The sequence below is a fragment of the Coregonus lavaretus genome (genome assembly GCF_964263955.1).
Source record: "Coregonus lavaretus genome assembly, chromosome: 11".
Classification (NCBI taxonomy): Eukaryota; Metazoa; Chordata; class Actinopteri; order Salmoniformes; family Salmonidae; genus Coregonus; species Coregonus lavaretus.
The window spans coordinates 14,389,179-14,410,964 of NC_139998.1; the positions used below are offsets into that span (position 1 = coordinate 14,389,179).

General features: G+C 46.1%; 1 protein-coding gene across 1 annotated transcript in view; it reads left to right on the forward strand.

Annotated features, from left to right (window-relative positions):
- LOC311137274 (liprin-beta-2-like) overlaps window positions 1-21,786 on the forward strand; it is a gene marked incomplete at its 5' end in the record, with an annotated part of 96,510 nt that overhangs the window by 53,689 nt on the left and 21,035 nt on the right. The window lies entirely within an intron of this gene.

The following is a 21,786-nucleotide window of genomic DNA, read 5'->3' on the forward strand; positions in this document are numbered from 1 at the left end:
CATCATTCTTAAATGGAAGAAGTTCCACCAAGATTCTTCCTAGAGCCACTGTGCAATCGGGGGAGAAGGGCCTTGGTCAGGGAGGTGACCAAGAACCTAATGGTCACCCTGACAGAGCTCCAGAGTTCCCTTATGGAGATGGGAGAACCTTCCAGAAGGCCAACCATCTCTGCAGCACTCTACCAAATCAGGCCTTTATGGTAGAGTGGCTAGACGGAAGCCACTCCTAAAAGGCACATGACAGCCCGCTTGGAGTTTGACAAAAGGCACCTAAAGACTCTCAGACCATGAGAAACAAGATTCTCTGGTTTGATGAAACTAAAATTGACAACGACTCTAAGCACACAGCCAATACAACGCAGGAGTGGCTTCAGGACAAGTCTCTGAATGTCCTTGAGTGGCCCAGCCAGAGCCTGGACTTGAACACAATAGAACATATCTGGAGAGACCTCAAAATAGCTGTGCAGCGACGATCCCCATCCAACCTGACAGAGCTTGAGAGGATCTGCAGAGAAGGAAGAATGGGAAAAACTCCCCAAATACGGGTGTGCCAAGCTTGTAGCGTCATACCCAAGAAGAATTGAGGCTGTAATCACTGACAAAGGTGCTTCAACAAAGTACTGAGTAAAGGGTCTGAATACTTATGTAAATTTGATATTTCAGTCTTTTATTTTTTATAAATCTGCAGAAGAATCTAAAAACCTGTTTTTGCTTTGTCATTATGGGGTATTGTGTGTAGATTGATGAGAAAAAACAACAATTTAATCCATTTTAGAATAAGGCTGTAATGTAACAAAATGTGGAAAAGGTCAAGGGGTCTGAATACTTTCCAAATGCACTGTAATTGCCTTTTGATTTACTTTGTTGCTCTTGGCAACCCCAATTTTGGAGGTAAACTTTGTTCCTATCTTCAAGCTTACTGTCCACCCCTTCTGGCTTTCTCTCCCTCTAGCTGTCTATCTCTTACTCTCTCCATGTGTGTTACCAGTCGCTCATGACCAAGCTCTCTAGCCTGAAGCTCTCTGTAGAGCACACTCAGGTAGAGAAGCAGCACTGGGAGGAGCGATGGCGGACCGCTCAGGTGCCTCTTTTTCTTCCTAACCCCTAAACCGCCTCTCGTGCTGACTCCTCCTTCTCCTCCCCCCTCTGCTCCTGTTGTGCTCTGCCTCCTCCTTCGTCTGCACCTGTCCCTTTTCCTCCTCCTTCTCTTCCTCCCCTCCTCTTGTTAACCCACATGGTTGGGGAATCTCATTCACCCAATCCCACACAGGTTCAGGTGGTTCTGCTGAGATCCTCTGGGTAGAGTTTACTAAGAGTATTGTCACCTGTATGACTATCAATTATATGGAATCCATATGAGGAACACCTCTGACGTTGTTCCTCATACAGTGGCTTGCGAAAGTATTCACCCCCCTTGGCAGTTTTTCCTATTTTGTTGCCTTACAACCTGGAATTAAAATTGATTTTTTGAGGGGGTTTGTATCATTTGATTTACACAACATTTAACAAGATTAAAAATATTTTTTATTGTGTAACAAACAACAAATAAGACAAAAAAACAGAAAACTTGAGCGTGCAGTCAATACTTTGTAGAGCAACCTTTTGCAGCAATTACAGCTGCAAGTCTCTTGGGGTATGTCTCTATAAGCTTGGGACATCTAGCCACTGGGATTTTTGCCCATTGATCCCGCTCCTTCAAGTTGGATGGGTTCCGCTGGTGTACAGCACTCTTTAAGTCATACCACATATTCTCAATTGGATTGAGATCTGGGCTTTGACTAGGCCATTCCAAGACATTTAAAGGTTTCCCCTTAAACCACTCGAATGTTGCTTTAGCAGTATGCTTAGGGTCATTGTCCTGCTAGAAGGTGAACCTCTGTCCCAGTCTCAAATCTCTGGAAGACTGAAACAGGTTTCCCTCAAGAATTTCCCTGTATTTAGCGCCATCCATCATTCCTTCAATTCTGACCAGTTTCCCAGTCCCTGCCGATGAAAAACATCCCCACAGCATGATGCCACCACCACCATGCTTCACTGTGGGGATGGTGTTCTTGGGGTGATGAGAGGTGTTGGGTTTGCGCCAGACATAACGTTTTCCTTGATGGCCCAAAAGCTCAATTTTCTCATCTGACCAGAGTACCTTCTTTCATATGTTTGGGGAGTCTCCCACATTCCTTTTGGTGAATACCAAACGTGTTTGCTTATTCTTTTCGTTAAGCAATGGCTTTTTTCTTGCCACTCTTCCGTAAAGCCCAGCTCTGTGGAGTGTGTGGCTTAAAGTGGTCCTATGGACAGATACTCCTTCAGGGTTATCTTTGGTCTCATTGTTGCCTCTCTGATTAATGCCCTCCTTGCCTGGTCCGTGAGTTTTGGTGGGCAGCCCTCTCTTGGCAGGTTTGTTGTGGTGCGATATTCTTTCAATTTTTTAATAATGGATTTAATTGTGCTCCGTGAGATGTTCAAAGTCTCAGATAAAAAAAATTATAACCCAACCCTGATCTGTACTTCTCCACAACTATATATACTGAGATCATGTGACATATCATGTGACACTTAGATCGCACACAGGTGGACTTTATTTAACTAATTATGTGACTTCTAAAGGTAATTATTTAGGGGCTTCATAGCAAGGGGGGTGAATACATATGCACGCACCACTTTTCCGTTATTTTTATAATTTTTTGAAACAAGTTATTTTTTTCATTTCACTTCACCAATTTGGACTATTTTGTGTATGTCCATTACATGAAATCCAAATAAAAATCAATTTAAATTACAGGTTGTAATGCAACAAAATAGGAAAAACGCCAAGGGGGATGAATACTTTTGCAAGGCACTGTATGGATTCCGTACCCGTTGTAAGTCACTTTAGATTAGAACTCAGATGTTATTTTCTTATACATTTAGTTAAATAATGTGGAATGATATAAAATATTCCTCCAAAATAAGGACATGTACATTGTGTTATATACAGTATATGGGGGGAGAATGAGAGACATTTATAAAAAATAAAAGAATGAGAGAAATGTATGAAAGAGAAAGAGAAAAACAAACAAATAAAGAAAAGGGAAGAGAGAGACTGAGCAAGCTATGCTTTTGATATTGACTCGGTCCCGGCAGCTCATTATTACTCTCCCATCCTCCCTGACCAATAACTAATACAGAAAACTCAGCATGCTCCATTGGCTATCTGTTTTTTGTTTTTTGTTCATTTTGCAGATGCTCTTATCCAGAGCGACTTACAGGAGCAATTAGGGTTAAGTGCCTTGCTTAAGGGCACATTGACATATTTTTCAACTAGTCGGCTCGGGGATTAGAACTAGCGACCTTTCGGTTACTGGCATAACACTCTTACCCATTAAGCTACCTGTTATTCAATGTAAGTGTTTTGCAGTAGCAAGTGGAATGGGGTAAAGGGGGCGATACTTATGTCTCAGGCTGCATACAGGCTGTCCATGTGCACAGGATCTATCTGCCTGTCTCTACACTGTGCTCATCCAGCAGAGACGAGTCAAGTGTGTGTGTGGGCGTGAATGGTAGACAGACATTCACTCTAGGACTTCCATTTAGTTCACTGATCAAGTGCATGACCCCCTATAGGTGTCTCTGTAGTCATTGACTAGTGACTACCTCCCACACAGTCTGTAGTCAGTTCGGCCAGAATGGTCCTGGGCAGGCAGGCAGGCAGATAATCATCATGCTCACCTCCAGGCTGCCACTCAGGCTGCCCTATAGGCTAGATTGGATTAGTGAGATTCCCTGTTTAATGTGCATGTGGTCTATTGGGTTTGTACTGCAGTGGGGAAGTGTACTGTTGTACTTTCATCCAGCCACATTCTCTAGTTCTATGTCTCCTACTGTACCTAATTCCAGCCCCCATTGCTCAAACCTGTGTTACCGGAGAAGGATTGCTGCCCTGTCTATGTGTGGATAGTTACCTTAGGGCCGTACTTGTGAACATCAGCAAAGATTTTAACTTAAACAGTTTATCTGGCTCAAAATGCATATCAGCCAATTAAAATTGTAAATGTACTTACTTACACGTGACAGAACGCTAAATTGTAGCAGGTCCCATCAGATAACATGGTACACGTTAGCCCTATGCTAACTTCACCAGGTGGCAGTGATTATATCCTGGAACAAATTCTTCATCAGCCATTTACAAATGTTGAAGTAGATGGACGTGAACAAACATCTACAGATTGCAGTATTGCAGTAACTGTTATTTTAAGAAGCTTATCGCGAGTCCTGACTCGGACCCACGTTGGTGAGCATCCACACTAGAGGAAAGTTTCTAATTTTACAGTACACCTGTCAATCAACTGATCAACGCATCCTAGTGCAGGCTGTAGGCCTATTAATAAAGTGGTAACACATTCAGCGCTTTCAGGGTGCGTTCATTGTCATAGTGACAACTGCAGATAATACTTAAATGTAGGCTACATACAATGATAAATAATTTATTTAAATGAATGTACATTTATGATGTCATTGCTTGCCTCGTTGTTTAAGTGGTTTGCAAGTGATTTCCATTTTTCTAAATGGTTGTAAATTCCTTTGGGTCTTCTTTTTCACTGTCCTAATCTCTCTCTGTCCTGTGCAACTATTTGCAGTGCATCAGTGCAACAATGTTCTCTCCTCAACTTTCCCCGACAGTTAATTTGGCCTATGCTGTAGGCCTGTTTTACATACATCAATTAACTAGAGCAAGCCTGCTTCTTTCATCGAATAGGCTATTAGCCCTAGTATAATAAAATATGTCCTATAGCTTTTGTAGCCTTTAGCTTTTCCTGGGATTTCACGAGAAGAAGAATAGCCTATTGCGCACGGTAACAGCTGGAAAAGAGAGGCTAGCGATGTGTTGCCGAAGTAAGAAGTGAAATATTAGCTAGATATTAGGCCATTCATTAGCTAAATATTAGGGCTATAAATATTTACCTGTCAAAGTGCAAGAAAAAAAGGTTAACTGATTATGAAATGGCAGATCTGTGCGTTCTTCTGCGTTCCCCGGGCACTCAAAGCTATTGATTAGGCCTATTGATTGGCTTTTCCTGGGACTCCACGATATTTAAGAGGAATAGCCGAGGCAGCGGGGATGCCAGGTGCGTAATTGCACAATAAAACAATGAAGTCAGACAGGTTCGAGATGTGTAACCTAAGTTAGATGCGAATGCATATATTCTTTTTTTAGTTCATTTTTAGTTATTTTTTACCCAATTTCGTGGTATCCAATTAGTAGTTACAGTCTTGTCCCATCGCTGCAACTCCCGTACGGATTCGGGAGAGGCGAAGGTCGAGAGCCGTGCGTCCTCCGAAACACTGGCCGACGACTTCAAGGTCTCATTAAAATGCAAATCAATTTATAACATTTTTGACATCCGTTTTTCTGGATTTTTTTGTTGTTATTCTGTCTCTCACTGTTCAAATAAACCTACCATTAAAATTATAGACTGATAATTTCTTTGTCGGTGGGCAAATGTACAAAATCAGCAGGGGATCAAATACTTTTTTCCCTCACTGTACATAAATAATTGTCGCTACTATAGGCTATAGCCTATTACATAGACGTGTAGGCTACACTTTTTCCACATTTTGTTCTGTTCCAGCCTGAATTATTAATGGATTAAATTGAGATTTTTTTTCCCACTGGCCTACACACAAAACCCAATAATGTCAAAGTGGAATTATGTTTTTCAGAATTTTTACAAATTAATTAAAAATGAAAAGCTGAAATGTCTTGAGTCAATAATTATTCAACCCCTTTGTTATGGCAAGCGGAAATAAGTTCAAGAGTAAACATTTGCTTAACAAGTCCCATAATAAATTGCATGGACTCACTCTGTGTGCAATAATAGTGTTAAACATGATTTATGAATGACTACCTCGGCTCTGTACCCCACACATACAATTATCTGTAAGGTCCCTCAGTCAAGCAGTGAATTTCAAACACAGATTCAACCACAAAGACCAGGGAGGTTTTCCAATGCCTCGCAAAAAAGGGCACCTATTGTTAGATGGGTAAAAAAAAAGCTGACATTGACTATCCCTTTGACATGATGAAGTTATGAATTACACTTTGGATGGTGTATCAATACACCCAGTCACTACAAATATACAGGTGTCCTTCCTAACTCAGTTGTCGGAGATGAAGGCAAGGGATTTCACCATGAGGCCAATGGTGACTTTAAAAGAGTTACGGAGTTTAATGACTGTGATAGGAGAAAACTGAGGATGGAGCAACAACATTGTAGTTACTCCACAATACTAACCTAATTGACAGAGTGAAAACAAGGAAGCCTGTACGGAATACAAATATTCAAAAACATTCATCCTGTTTGCAACAAGGCACTAAAGTAATACTGCAAAAAATGTGGCATAGCAATTCACTAATAGTCCTGAATACAAAGTGTTATGTTTGGGGCAAATCCAATACAACACATTACTGAGTAACACGCTCCATATTTTCAAGTATAGTGGTGGCTGCATCATCTAATGGGTATGCTTGTAATCATTAAGGACTGGGGAGTTTTTCAGGATAAAAAATAAACTGAATGGAGATAAGCACAAGCAAAATCCTAGAGGAAAACCTGGTTCAGTCTGCTTTACACCAGACACTGGGAGATAAGTCTCTAGGCTTACCGCCTTAGTGGAACACGCCACCAATTAGTGATAGCAGTAAGGGTAAATTACAGCATGTCTAACGTTAGGACATTTTGTTACAGACCAATGGAACAAAAGTAAACTTTGAATTAGTAGGTTTAAAATATCACTCTAGTGGCCAGGGCTGACCTATTTTAAGAAATGCCATTGGTTGGTGGATATAAAGTCTAAGATCTTTGATAGGCTGATGAAGAATTTGTTCCAGGATATAATCACTGCCACCTGGTGAAGTTAGCATAGGGCTAACGTGTGCCATGTTAGCTGATGGGACCAGCTACAATTTAGTGTTCTGTCACATGCAAATAAATCAGCGATTTTAATTGGCTGATACCCATTTTGAAACTGTTTACATTTAAATGGTTGATTATGTTCGCAAATATGTCCACCTTGTGTTTAAAGTGCTGTGTTTAACTAGAATAGATGTCTTTGAAACACAGAGATTTTTATGGACTTGAATTGATCAGTATTTGTTTGTCCTCCAGGTGTCTTTTATACAGGTAACAAGCTGAGATTAGGAGCACTCCCTTTAAGAGTGTGCTCCTAATCTCAGCTCGTTACCTGTATAAAAGACACCTGGGAGCCAGAAATCTTTCTGATTGAGAGGGGGTCAAATACGTATTTCCCTCATTAAAATGCAAATCAATTTATTACATTTTTGACATGCGTTTTTCTGGATTTTGTTGTTGTTATTCTGTCTCTCACTGTTCAAATAAACCTACCATTAAAATTATAGACTGATCATGTCTTTGTCAGTGGGCAAACGTACAAAATCAGCAGGGGATCAAATACCTTTTCCCCTCACTGTATGTATATATATATATACTTTTTTTACCCCCTTTTTCTCCCGAATTCAATCTTGTCTCATCGCTGCAACTCCCCAATGGGCGCGGGAGGCAAAGGTCGAGTCATGCGTCCTACGAAACATGACCCGCCTATCCGCACTTCGTAACACCCGCCCGCTTAAAACGGAAGCAATCCGCACCAATGTGTCGGATGAAACACCGTCCAACTGACGACCGAGGTCAGCCTGCAGGTGCCCGGCCCACCACAAGGAGTCGCTAGAGCGTGATGAGCCAAGTAAAGCCCCCCAGGCCAAACCCTCCCCTAACCCGGACGACGCTGGGCCAACTGTGTGCCGCCCTATGGGACTCCCGATCACGGCCGGTTGTGATACAGCCAGGGTCTGTAGTGACACCTCTAGCACTGCGATGCAGAGCCTTAGACCGCTGTGCCACTCGGGAGGCCCCAGGCCTATATGTTTTGATAAGGTTTGTATCACAACTGAAGGAGCCAAATAACTTCTTATTATTAAAAAAGGTTTTTCGATGCTAGTGGTTGTATTAATTTGGGATCTATCTCATCCCACAACTGTCCCAGACTATGTTTGGAATATTTATTTCTCGCACAGAATAGAATAGGTCGACTTTTGTACTATGGGGGATAATAGATTGACATAGGCTAGTGCTTTTGCTGTTCGTTAGGCTTACTCATCTTGTTGGCTGATGAAAAGTAAATGTGGACAGTTCTTCCAATATCTTCAATATGCACCTCGGAATTGGATAAGGATGCGCGCAGTTGCATCCCCGATGTGTCTGTCTTCACTTGTAGCCTATGAGAAAGACCCGATCACATCAGTGAGCGGTGATTCGGAGCATGCAGCACTCAGGGAGAAGGGCACAACGGCCACTGGCCACAAAAGGCATGGATTTTTTTAGGGTGCATTACGACCACACAAAGGGGATGCCACCGTGAAATTCTAGATATTATCAAGTGGTTGTCAAATTGTGAATGAGTGACTGATGTAGTGTGTACAACCTGCACAAAAAAACAAAGCAGAGCTCATGCCTTTCAAGCAACTTTTTTCAAATCATGCAGCCTTACAACAACTAAAGTTGCATGAATAACTCTAAATTAAACATATAGGTATACCTATTTCTTTGTTAGCCGCTCAACACAGAATAGCCGCATGTGCGCACTCCCTCAAATCATTTGGAGAAACTATCCTTTCTATTTTATTGAGCTTTGTTCAATTGTATTCTTCATACTATAAAATAATGCCACAGAATTCTAAGTAAATCTTGTCTACTAAATGAACTAGTGTAGCCCACAGCCATACGGCATAGCCAGAATAGGACCTAACTGTCAAGGGCTGATGTGGATGCGGTGCTGGAGTCAGGCGCAGGACACAGAAGCTAAGTCGAAACCGACTTTAATTGTCACAAAGACAAATACAAAATAACGGGCCTCAAAACACAGGAGGCGAGCGATTAGGCAAACGGTGCGTAAAACACTAAACACTAGAAAACAATAAACATACACCAACGGACAGGCGTTCAACAACACACAACTGCAAACAAAACCAAAGGAAACTTATAGGTGACCTAATCAATACATAATACGAAACAGGTGCACCAACAAGACAAAACCAAACAAACATAGAGAACATCAAGCGGTAGCAGCTAGTACTCCGGGGACGACGAACGCCGAAGCCTGCCCGAACAAGGAGGAGGAGCAGTCTCGGCGGAATTTGTGACAGTAACCCCCCTTGACGCGCGGCTCCAGCCGTGCGCCGATCCCGGCCTCGGGGACGGCCAGGAGGACGCGGAGCAGGGCGCGTAGGATGACTCCAGTGGAACTCAGTCAGGAGGGATGGATCTAAAATGTCCCTCCTAGGCACCCAGCACCGTTCCTCCGGACCGTACCCCTCCCACTCCACGAGATATTGTAGATCCCCCATCCGACGTCTCGAATCCACGATGGACCGGACTGAGTACGCCGGAGCCCCCTCGATGTCCAGTGGGGGCGGAGGGGTCTCTCTTATCTCACTCTCCTGGAGTGGACCAGCTACCACCGGCCTGAGGAGAGACACATGGAATGAGGGGTTAATGTGATAGTCATTAGGCAGTTGCAACTTGTAACACACCTCGTTCAATCTCCTCAGGACTTTAAATGGCCCCACAAACCGCCGGCCAAGCTTCCGGCAGGGCAGGCGAAGGGGCAGGTTTCGAGTCGAGAGCCAGACTCGATCTCCCGGGGCATATACTGGACCCTCACTGCGGTGGAGATCGGCGCTCGCCTTCTGCCTGCTGATGGCCCGCTGCAGATGTACGTGTGCAGCGTTCCACGTCTCCTCCGAGCGCCGAAACCACTCATCCACCGCAGGAGCCTCAATCTGGCTCTGATGCCATGGTGCCAGAACCGGCTGATAACCTAACACGCACTGAAAAGGGGTCAGGTTAGTAGAGGAGTGGCGGAGAGAGTTCTGAGCCATCTCTGCCCAGGGGATATACCCCGACCACTCCTCCGGCCGGCCCTGGCAATAGGATCTCAGAAACCTACCCACATCATGGTTCACTCTCTCCACCTGCCCATTACTCTCAGGGTGGTAACCCGAGGTAAGGCTAACCGAGACCCCCAAGCGTTCCATGAACGCCCTCCAGACTCTAGAGGTGAATTGGGGACCCCGATCAGACACTATATCCTCTGGAACCCCGTAGTGCCGGAAGACGTGGGTGAACAAAGCCTCAGCGGTCTTTAGGGCAGTAGGGAGACCCGGCATTGGAATGAGACGACAGGCCTTAGAGAACCGATCCACAACGACCAGAATAGTGGTATTCCCCTGAGAGGGGGGAAGGTCCGTGACAAAGTCCACCGAGAGGTGAGACCACGGCCGTTGTGGAACGGGCAGGGGTTGTAACTTCCCCCTGGGCAGGTGTCTAGGCGCCTTACACTGAGCGCACACCGAGCAGGAGGAGACATAAACCCTCACGTCCTTAGCCAATGTTGGCCACCAGTACTTTTCACTAAGGCAGTGCACTGTCCGGCCAAATCCTGGATGTCCAGAGGAGGGTGACGTATGAGCCCAATAAATGAGACAATCACGGACCTCGAGCGGCACGTACGTCCGACCCACTGGACACTCTGGGGGAGTAGGGTCGGTGCGTAACGCCCGCTCAATTTCCGCATCGACCTCCCATACCACCGGTGCCACCAGACAAGACTCCGGCAGTATGGGAGTGGGCTCAATGGACCTCTCCTCTGTGTCATACCGCCGGGACAGGGCGTCTGCCTTACTGTTCTGGGACCCTGGGATGTAAGTGATCTTAAAAACGAACCGGGTGAGGAACATGTTCCACCTAGCCTGACGAGGGTTCAATCTCCTAGCTGCCCGGATGTACTCCAGGTTACGATGGTCAGTCAGAATGAGAAAAGGGTGTTGAGCCCCCTCAAGCCAATGCCTCCACACCTTTAGGGCTTGAACCACGGCTAACAGCTCCCTGTCCCCTACGTCATAATTACGCTCCGCCGGGCTGAGCTTTTTAGAATAAAAAGCACAGGGACGGAGCTTAGGAGGCGTGCCGGAGCGTTGCGACAGTACTGCCCCAATACCGGCCTCTGACGCGTCCACCTCTACCTGGAACGCTAAAGCGGGGTCCGGGTGCGCCAGCACCGGAGCCGAAGTGAACAGGTCCTTCAGTTTACAAAACGCCCTGTCCGCTTCAGCCGACCACTGCAAACGCACCAGGCCCCCCTTCAGCAGGGAAGTATTGGGAGCTGCTACCTGTCCAAAACCCCGGATAAACCTCCAGTAGTAATTGGCAAAACCCAAAAACTGCTTCACCTCTTTAACAGTGGTTGGGGTTTGCCAGTTATGCACGGCTGACACACGGTCAATCTCCATCTTCACCCCTGACGCTGACAACCGATGACCCAGAGAGATGGACTCCTGGAAAAACAGACATTTCTCTGCCTTGACAAACAAGTCATGCTCCAACAGCCTCCCCAACACTCAGCGCACCAGGGCTACATGCTCGGCTCGTGTAGCAGAGTACACTAGGATGTCGTCAATGTACACTACCACTCCCTGCCCATGCACGTCCCGGAAGATCTCGTCCACAAATGATTGGAAGACTGAAGGAGCATTCATTAACCCGTATGGCATGACAAGATACTCATAATGACCTGAGGTGGTACTAAATGCCGTCTTCCATTCATCTCCCTCCCTAATGCGCACCAAGTTATAAGCGCTCCTGAGATCCAGTTTTGTGAAGAAACGCGCTCCGCGTAATGATTCAGTCATACTCGCAATCAGAGGAAGAGGGTAACTGTATTTCACAGTGATCTGATTGAGACTACGGTAATCAATACACGGGCGCAACCCTCCATCCTTCTTCTTCACAAAAAATTAACTCGAGGACGCAGGGGAAGTGGAGGGCCGTATGTATCCCTGTCTCAGGGACTCAGCTATGTATGTCTCCATAGCCGCCGTCTCCTCTTGAGACAGGGGATACACATGGCTCCGCGGGAGTGCCGCACCTGTCTGAAGGTTTATCGCACAATCTCCCTGTCGATGAGGTGGCAATCGCGTCGCCCTCGTCTTGCTGAACACGAGTGCCAAATCCTCATACTCAGGGGGAATGTGCATTGCAGGCACTTGGTTCGGACTCTCCACCGTGGTCGCCCCAACGGAAACACCTAAACATCGCCCAACACACTGGCCAGACCATTCCTTGAGAGCCCTCTGTTGCCACGAAATGGTGGGGTCATGGGTGATTAACCAAGGAAGCCCCAGCACCACGGGATACGCAGGGGAGTCAATTAGGTACAACTGAATAATCTCCTCATGACCCCCCTGCGTCTTCATCTTTAGTGGCGCTGTGACCTCCCTAATCAACCCAGATCCCAACGGGCGGCTATCTAGGGCATGGACAGGAAAGGGTGCATCAACGGGCAGGAGGGGAATCCCTAACGTAGAACAAAATTTCCGATCAATAAAATTCCCAGCTGCGCCTGAATCGACTAGCGCCTTATGCTGGGAATGAGATGCAACCTGAGGAAATACCACAGGTATACACAAGTGAACAACAGAGAGCTCTGGGTGAGTGGGGCGCCTACTCACCTGAAATGACTCCCCAGTGCGCGACCTGTTGCCCCGATTCCCTGGAGACCCTCCCCAGTACCTAGCCGCAGTGTGTCCTCCACGGCCACAGCTGGTGCAGGGGACGGCCCCCCTCGGGTTCTCTCTCCTTCTCTCTCTAGCGCCAGCACCCCCAAGCTCCATAGGGCTCGGCTCGGAGGTGCTGGGGGATGGAATGGACGGCCCCAACTCGGGACGTCCGCGGGTGGCCAGCAGGGTATCCAGACGAATGGACATGTCCACTAGCTGGTCAAAGGACAGGTTGGTGTCCCTGCAGGCCAGCTCTCGACGAACGTCCTCACGCAGGCTACACTGATAGTGGTCGATGAGGGCCCTCTCATTCCACCCTGCATCCGCCGCTAGAGTCCGGAAATCCAGGGCGAACTCCTGTGCGCTCCTCTTCCCCTGTCGGAGGTGGAACAGACGCTCCCCCGCCGCTTTACCCTCAGGAGGGTGATCGAAAACAGCCCTGAAGCGGCGGGAGAACTCCGCGTAGCTGATGGTGGCGGCGTCTATTCCCCTCCATTCGGCGTTGGCCCACTCCAACGCCTTGCCGGAGAGACAGGAGATGAGGGCGGAAACGCTCTCGTATCCCGAGGGCGCCGGGTGTATGGTGGCCAGGTAGAGTTCCACCTGAAGGAGGAACCCCTGACACCCGGCTGCGGTGCCATCATACGCCCTCGGGAGCGAGAGCCGAATCCCACTGGATTCCGGAGCTGTCTGGTGGGGCTGGCCGATGGTGGTGGTAATGTGGGAGGAGGTGTGGGCACGCCTCCCCTTTCCCATCGGCGCAGGGTGTTCATAACCTCCTGCATGGCGGAGCCGAGTTGCTGGATCCTGGCGTCCTGGCAGCTGACCCGATCCTCCAGCGACTCTGTCGCCGCCGCTGCTCCTGCTGACTCCATATTCTGGTGTGTTGTTCTGTCAAGGGCTGATGTGGATGCGGTGCTGGAATCAGGCGCAGGACACAGAAGCTTAGTCGAACCGACTTTAATTGTCACAAAGACAAATACAAAATAACGGGCCTCAAAACACAGGAGGCGAGCGATTACGCAAACGGTGCGTAAAACACTAAACACTAAAAAACAATAAACATACACCAACGGACAGGCGTTCAACAACACACAACTGCAAACAAAACCAAAGGAAACGTATAGGTGACCTAATCAATACATAATACGAAACAGGTGCACCAACAAGACAAAACCAAACAAACATAGAGAACATCAAGCGGTAGCAGCTAGTACTCCGGGGACGACGAACGCCGAAGCCTGCCCGAACAAGGAGGAGGAGCAGTCTCGGCGGAATTCGTGACACTAACATAAGGACAACTCAGAGTATGCTATTCTGTTCTTCTGAAATAGACTACATTTTCTTCATATCATGCTTCTTTAGACCTGTCTAAAATAAATAATGGATTTATTGTGAAGGTGTAGGCTATATTACATGGATTTATTAGACTTTTATAATGTAGATGTTCCAAAGGTCTACATCAGTGGCTTGTAGACTATGTGTGGAAGCCAGGAGATGCAAAATGTGTTTATGTTATTTACTGGTCAATTACCATGAGACCGACAGTTATTTGACCCTGGCGCCCTGGCGCCGACGACTAAGATAGCGGCCTCGCGACTAGCTCTTAAAAAACTTTGCAGTATTTTGTTTTTTTATGTATACTTTTTTACATTATTAGCTCAGAAAATGTTTTGTATCATTACATACGGGGAAAACTATTGGATATCAGAGCGGCGGTAACTCACCAGCATTACGACCAGGAATACGACTTTCCCGAAGCAGATCCTTTGTTTGCTCTCCCCAGGGCAACTGAACTGATTCCTGCGGCTGACCCAAAACATCACCGGCGGAGGAGCGGCACTCGGAGCGGCCTGCTGGTTCGACTTAGGAGGCGCGCACACCACCCACCGCTTCCAAGTATACTACTCGCTAATGTTCAGTCTCTGGTTAACAAGTTCGACGAACTCCGGGCAAGGATTTATTTCCAGAGAGACATCAAGGCCTGTAACATACTTTGTTTCACGGAAACATGGCTCTCTTGGGATATTCTGTCGAAATCGGTCCAGCCAGATGGGTTCTCAGTTCATCGCGCAGACAGGAATAAATATCTCTCCGGGAAGCAGAAGGGCGGAGGTGTGTGTTTCATGATTAACGACTCATGGTGTAATTGTAGGAACATCCAGGAATTTGAGTCCTTTTGTTCACCCAACCTAGAATATCTCACAATCAAATGCCGACCGCATTATCTCCCAAGATAATTTTCTTTGGTTATAGTCACAGCCGTGTATATCCCCCCTCAAGCCGATACTATGATGGCCCTCAAAGAACTTCACTGGACTTTATGCAAACTGGAAACCACATATCCTGAGGCTGCATTTATTGTAGCCGGGGATTTTAACAAAGCAAATTTGAAGACTAGGCTGCCAAAGTTCTATCAACATATCGACTGTTGTACTCGCGCTGCCAAAATCCTCAACCATTTCTATTCAAACTTCCAGGATGGTTATAAGGCCCTCCCCCGCCCTCCTTTCGGCAAATCTGACCATGACTCCATTTTGCTCCTCCCTTCCTATAGGCAGAAACTCAAACAGGAAATACCCGTGCTAAGGACTATTCAACGCTGGTCTGACCAATCGGAATCCACGCTTCAAGATTGTTTTGATCACGTGGACTGGGATATGTTCCGGGTAGCTTCCGAAAATAATTTAGACGAATACACTGAAATGGTGACTGAGTTTATCAGGAAGTGTATAGGTGATGTTGTGCCCACTGTGACTATTAAAACCTACCCTAACCAGAAACCGTGGATAGATGGCAGCATTTGCGCAAATCTGAAAGCGTGAACCACCACATTCAACCATGGCAAGGTGACTGGGAATATGGCAGAATAGAAACAGTGTAGCATCAGTATAGAGACAAAGTGGAGTCGCAATTCAACGGCTCAGACACGAGACATATGTGGCAGGGTCTACAGACAATCATGGACTACAAAAGGAAAACCAGCCACGTCACCAACACAGACATCTTGCTTCCAGACAAGCTAAACACCTTCTTCGCCCGCTTTGAGGATAACACAGTGTCACTGACGAGGCCCACTACCAAGGACTGTGGCCTCTCCTTCTCCGTGGCCGTTGTGATTAAGACATTTCAGCATGTTAACCCCCGCAAGGCTGCCGGCCCAGACGGTATCCCTAGCCGCGTCCTCAGAGCATGCGCAGACCAGCTGGCTGGTGTGTTTATGGATATATTCAATCTCTCCCTTTCCCTGTCAGCTGTTTCCACATGCTTCAAGATGGCCACCATTGTTCCTGTACCCAAGAAAGCAAAGGTAACTGAACTAAATGACTATCGCCCTGTAGCACTCACCTCTCTACCTTACCTGTCACCCTAGACCCACTTCAATTTGCTTACCGCCCCAATAGATCCACAGACGATGCAATCGTCATCACACTGCACACTGCCCTATCCCATCTGGACAAAAGGAATACCTATGTACAGTGGGGAAAAAAAGTATTTAGTCAGCCACCAATTGTGCAAGTTCTCCCACTTAAAAAGATGAGAGAGGCCTGTAATTTTCATCATACGTACACGTCAACTATGACAGACAAATTGAGGAAAAGAAATCCAGAAAATCACATTGTAGGATTTTTTATGAATTTATTTGCAAATTATGGTGGAAAATAAGTATTTGGTCACCTACAAACAAGCAAGATTTCTGGCTCTCACAGACCTGTAACTTCTTCTTTAAGAGGCTCCTCTGTCCTCCACTCGTTACCTGTATTAATGGCACCTGTTTGAACTTGTTATCAGTATAAAAGACACCTGTCCACAACCTCAAACAGTCACACTGCAAACTCCACTATGGCCAAGACCAAAGAGCTGTCAAAGGACACCAGAAACAAAATTGTAGACCTGCACCAGGCTGGGAAGACTGAATCTGCAATAGGTAAGCAGCTTGTTTTGAAGAAATCAACTGTGGGAGCAATTATTAGGAAATGGAAGACATACAAGACCACTGATAATCTCCCTCGATCTGGGGCTCGACGCAAGATCTCACCCCGTGGGGTCAAAATGATCACAAGAACGGTGAGCAAAAATCCCAGAACCACACGGGGGGACCTAGTGAATGACCTGCAGAGAGCTGGGACCAAAGTAACAAAGCCTACCATCAGTAACACACTACGCCGCCAGGGACTCAAATCCTGCAGTGCTAGACGTGTCCCCCTGCTTAAGCCAGTACATGTCCAGGCCCGTCTGAAGTTTGCTAGAGTGCATTTGGATGATCCAGAAGAGGATTGGGAGAATATCATATGGTCAGATGAACCCAAAATATAACTTTTTGGTAAAAACTCAACTCGTCGTGTTTGGAGGACAAAGAATGCTGAGTTGCATCCAAAGAACACCATACCTACTGTGAAGCATGAGGGTGTAAACATCATGCTTTGGGGCAGTTTTTCTGCAAAGGGACCAGGACGACTGATCCGTGTAAAGTAAAGAATGAATGGGGCCATGTATCGTGAGATTTTGAGTGAAAACCTCCTTCCATCAGCAAGGGCATTGAAGATGAAACGTGGCTGGGTCTTTCAGCATGACAATGATCCCAAACACACCACCCGGGCAACGAAGGAGTGGCTTCGTAAGAAGCATTTCAAGGTCCTGGAGTGGCCTAGCCAGTCTCCAGATCTTAACCCCATAGAAAATCTTTGGAGGGAGTTGAAAGTACGTGTTGCCCAGCGACAGCCCCAAAACATCACTGCTCTAGAGGAGATCTGCATGGAGGAATGGGCCAAAATACCAGCAAAAGTGTGTGAAAACCTTGTGAAGACTTACAGAAAACGTTTGACCTGTGTCATTGCCAACAAAGGGTATATAACAAAGTATTGAGAAACTTTTGTTATTAACCAAATACTTATTTTCCACCATAATTTGCAAATTAATTCATTACAAATCCTACAATGTGATTTTTTTTATTTATTTTTCTCATTTTGTCTGTCATAGTTGACGTGTACCTATGATGAAAATTACAGGCCTTTCTCATCTTTTTAAGTGGGAGAACTTGCACAATTGGTGGCTGACTAAATACTTTTTTCCCCCACTGTAAGAATACTGTTAATTGACTATAGCTCAGCATTCAACACCATAGTACCCTCCAAGCTCATCATTAAGCTCGAGGCCCTGGGTCTGAACCCTGCCCTGTGCAACTGGGTCCTGGACTTCCCAACGGGCCGCCCCCAGGTGGTGAAGGTAGGAAACAACATCTCCACTTCGCTGATGCTCAACACTGGGGTAGTAGGCTTGATTACCAACAATGACGAGGAGGTGAGGGCTCTGGGAGTGTGGTGCCAGAAAAATAACCTCTCACTCAATATCAACCAAACAAAGGAGATGATCGTGGACTTCAGGAAACAGCAGAGGGTGCACCCCCCCCCCCCCCCCCCCCCCAGGAAACAGCAGAAGGTGGAAAGCTTCAAGTTCCTTGGCGTACACATCACCGACAAACTGAAATGGTCCACCCACGCAGACAGTGTGGTGAAGAAGGCGCAACAGAGCCTCTTCAACCTCAGGAGGCTGAAGAAATTCGGCTTGGCACCTAAAACCCTCACAAACTTTTACATATGCACAATTGAGAGCATCCTGTCGGGCTGTATCACCGCCTGGTGCGGCAACTGCACCGCCCACAACCGCAGGGCTCTCCAGAGAGTGGTGTGGTCTTCCGAACTCATTACCGGGGGCAAACTACCCGCCCTCCAAGACACATACAGCACCCAATGTCACAGGAAGGCCAAAAAGATCAAGGACATCAACCACCCGAGCCACTGCTTGTTCACCCCGCTATCATCCAGAAGGCGAGGTCAGTACAGGTGCATCAAAGCTGGGACCGAGAGAATGAAAGACAGCTTCTATCTCAAGGCCATCAGACTGTTAAATAGCCATCACTAGCACATTAGAGGCTGCTGCTGCCTATTGAAATCACTGGCCACTTTAAGAAATGGAACACTAGTCACTTTAATAATGTTTACATATGTCTTCTCATATGTATATACTGCATTCTATTCTATAATATTCTACTGTATCTTAGTCCATGCCGCTCTGTCATTGCTTGTCCATATACAGTGGGGAGAACAAGTATTTGATACACTGCCGATTTTGCAGTTTTTCCTACTTACAAAGCATGTAGAGGTCTGTAATTTTTATCATATGTACACTTCAACTGTGAGACACGGAATCTAAAACAAAAATCCAGAAAATCACATTGTATGATTTTTAAGTAATTAATTTGCATTTTATTGCATGACATAAGTATATGATCACCTACCAACCAGTAACAATTCCGGCTCTCACACACCTGTTAGTTTTTCTTTAAGAAGTCCTCCTGTTCTCCACTCATTACCTGTATTAACTGCACCTGTTTGAACTCGTTACCTGTATAAAAGACACCTGTCCACACACTCAATCAAACAGACTCCAACCTCTCCACAATGGCCAAGACCAGAGAGCTGTGTAAGGACATCAGGGATACAATTGTAGACCTGCACAAGGATGGGATGGGCTACAGGACAATAGGCAAGCAGCTTGGTGAGAAGGCAACAACTGTTGGCGCAATTATTAGAAAATGGAAGAAGTTCAAGATGACGGTCAATCACCCTCGGTCTGGGGCTCCATGCAAGATCTCACCTCGTGGGGCATCAATGATCATGAGGAAGGTGAGGGATCAGCCCAGAACTACACAGCAGGACCTGGTTAATGACCTGAAGAGAACTGGGACCACAGTCTCAAATAAAGCCATTAGTAACACACTACACCGTCATGGATTAAAATCCTGCAGCACACGCAAGGTCCCCCTGCTCAAGCCAGCGCATGTCCAGGCCCGTCTGAAGTTTGCCAATGACCATCTGGATGATCCAGAGGAGGAATGGGAGAAGGTCATGTGGTCTGATGAGACAAAAATTGAGCTTTTTGGTCTAAACTCCACTCGCCGTGTTTGGAGGAAGAAGAAGGATGAGTACAACCCCAAGAACACCATCCCAACCGTGAAGCATGGAGGTGGAAACATCATTCTTTGGGGATGCTTTTCTGCAAAGGGGACAGGACGGCTGCACCGTATTGAGGGGAGGATGGATGGGGCCATGTATCGCGAGATCTTGGCCAACAACCTCCTTCCCTCAGTAAGAGCATTGAAGATGGGTCATGACTGGGTCTTCCAGCATGACAACGACCCGAAACACACAGCCAGGGCAACTAAGGAGTGGCTCCGTAAGAAGCATCTCAAGGTCCTGGAGTGGCCTAGCCAGTCTCCAGACCTGAACCTAATAGAACATCTTTGGAGAGAGATGAAAGTCCGTATTGCCCAGCGACAGCCCCGAAACCTGAAGGATCTGGAGAAGGTCTGTATGGAGGAGTGGGCCAAAATCCCTGCTGCAGTGTGTGCAAACCTGGTCAAGACCTACAGGAAACGTATGATCTCTGTAATTGCAAACAAAGGTTTCTGTACCAAATATTATGTTCTGCTTTTCTGATGTATCAAATACTTATGTCATGCAATAAAATGCAAAATTACTTAAAAATCATACAATGTGATTTTCTGGATTCCGTCTCTCACAGTTGAAGTGTACCTATGATAGAAATTACAGACCTCTACATGCTTTGTAAGTAGGAAAACCTGCAAAATCGGAAGTGTATCAAATACTTGTTCTCCCCACTGTATGTATATATTCTTAAATTCCATTCCTTACTAGTTTTGTGTGTATTGGGTATATGTTGTGAAATTGTTAGATATTACTTGTTAGATATTACTGCACTGTCGTAGCTAGAAACACAAGCATTTCGCTACACCCGCTATAACATCTGTGTATGTGACAAATAAAATTTGATTTGATTTGATTTAATTTCTTGGCAATCACCGGCTGATGAAATTTCGTGACCGCCACAGGCCTAACCACACCCCTCTCATGCTTTTCCTCCTTGAGGAAGACATACGGTGCCTTACAAAAGTATTCATCCCCTTTGGCGTTTTTCCTATTTTGTTGCATTACAAATTGATTTGGATGGATTTCATGTAATGGACATACACAAAATAGTCCAAATTGGTGGTGAAATGAAAAAAATAACTTGTTTCAAACAATTCTAAAAAATAAATAACGGAAAAGTAGTGCGTGCATATGTATTCACCCCCTTTGCTATAAAGCCCCTAAATAAGATCTGGTGCAACCAATTACCTTCAGAAGTCACATAATTAGTTAAATAAAGTCCATCTGTGTGCACTCTAAGTGTCACATGATCTGTCACATGATCTCAGTATTTATACACCTGTTCTGAAAGGCCCCAGAGTCTGCAACACCACTGAGCAAGGGGCACCACCAAGCAAGCGGCACCATGAAGACCAAGGAGCTCTCCAAACAGGTCAGGGACAAAGTTATGGAGAAGTACAGATCAAGGTTGGGTTATAAAAAAATATCAGAAACTTTGAACATCCCATGGAGCACCATTAACTCCATTATTAAAAAATGGAAAGAATATGGCACCACAGAAAACCTGCCAAGAGAGGGCCGCCCACCAAAACTCACGGACCAGACAAGGAGGGCATTAATCAGAGAGGCAACAAAGAGACAAAAGATAACCCTGAAGGAGCTGCAAAGCTCCATAGCGGAGATTGGAGTATCTGTCCATAGGACCACTTTAAGCTATACACTCCACAGAGCTGGGCTTTAAGGAAGAGTGGCCAGAAAAAAGCCATTGCTTAAAGAAAAAAATAAGCAAACACGTTTGGTGTTTGCCAAAAGGCATTTTGGAGACTCCCCAAACATATGGAAGAAGGTACTCTGGTCAGATGAGACTAAAATTGAGCTTTTTGGCCATCAAGGAAAACGCTATGTCTGGCGCAAACCTAACACCTCTCATCACCCCGAGAACACCATCCCCACAGTGAAGCATGGTGGTGGCAGCATCATGCTGTGGGTATGTTTTTCATCGGTAGTGACTGGGAAACTGGTCAGAATTGAAGGAATGATGGATGGCGCTAAATACAGGGAAATTCTTCAGGGAAACCTGCTTCAGTCTTCCAGAGATTTGAGACTGGGACGGAGGTTTGCCTTCCAGCAGGACAATGCCCCTAAGCATACTGCTAAAGCAACACTCGAGTGGTTTAAGGGGAAACATTTAAATGTCTTGGAATGGCCTAGTCAAAGCCCAGACCTCAA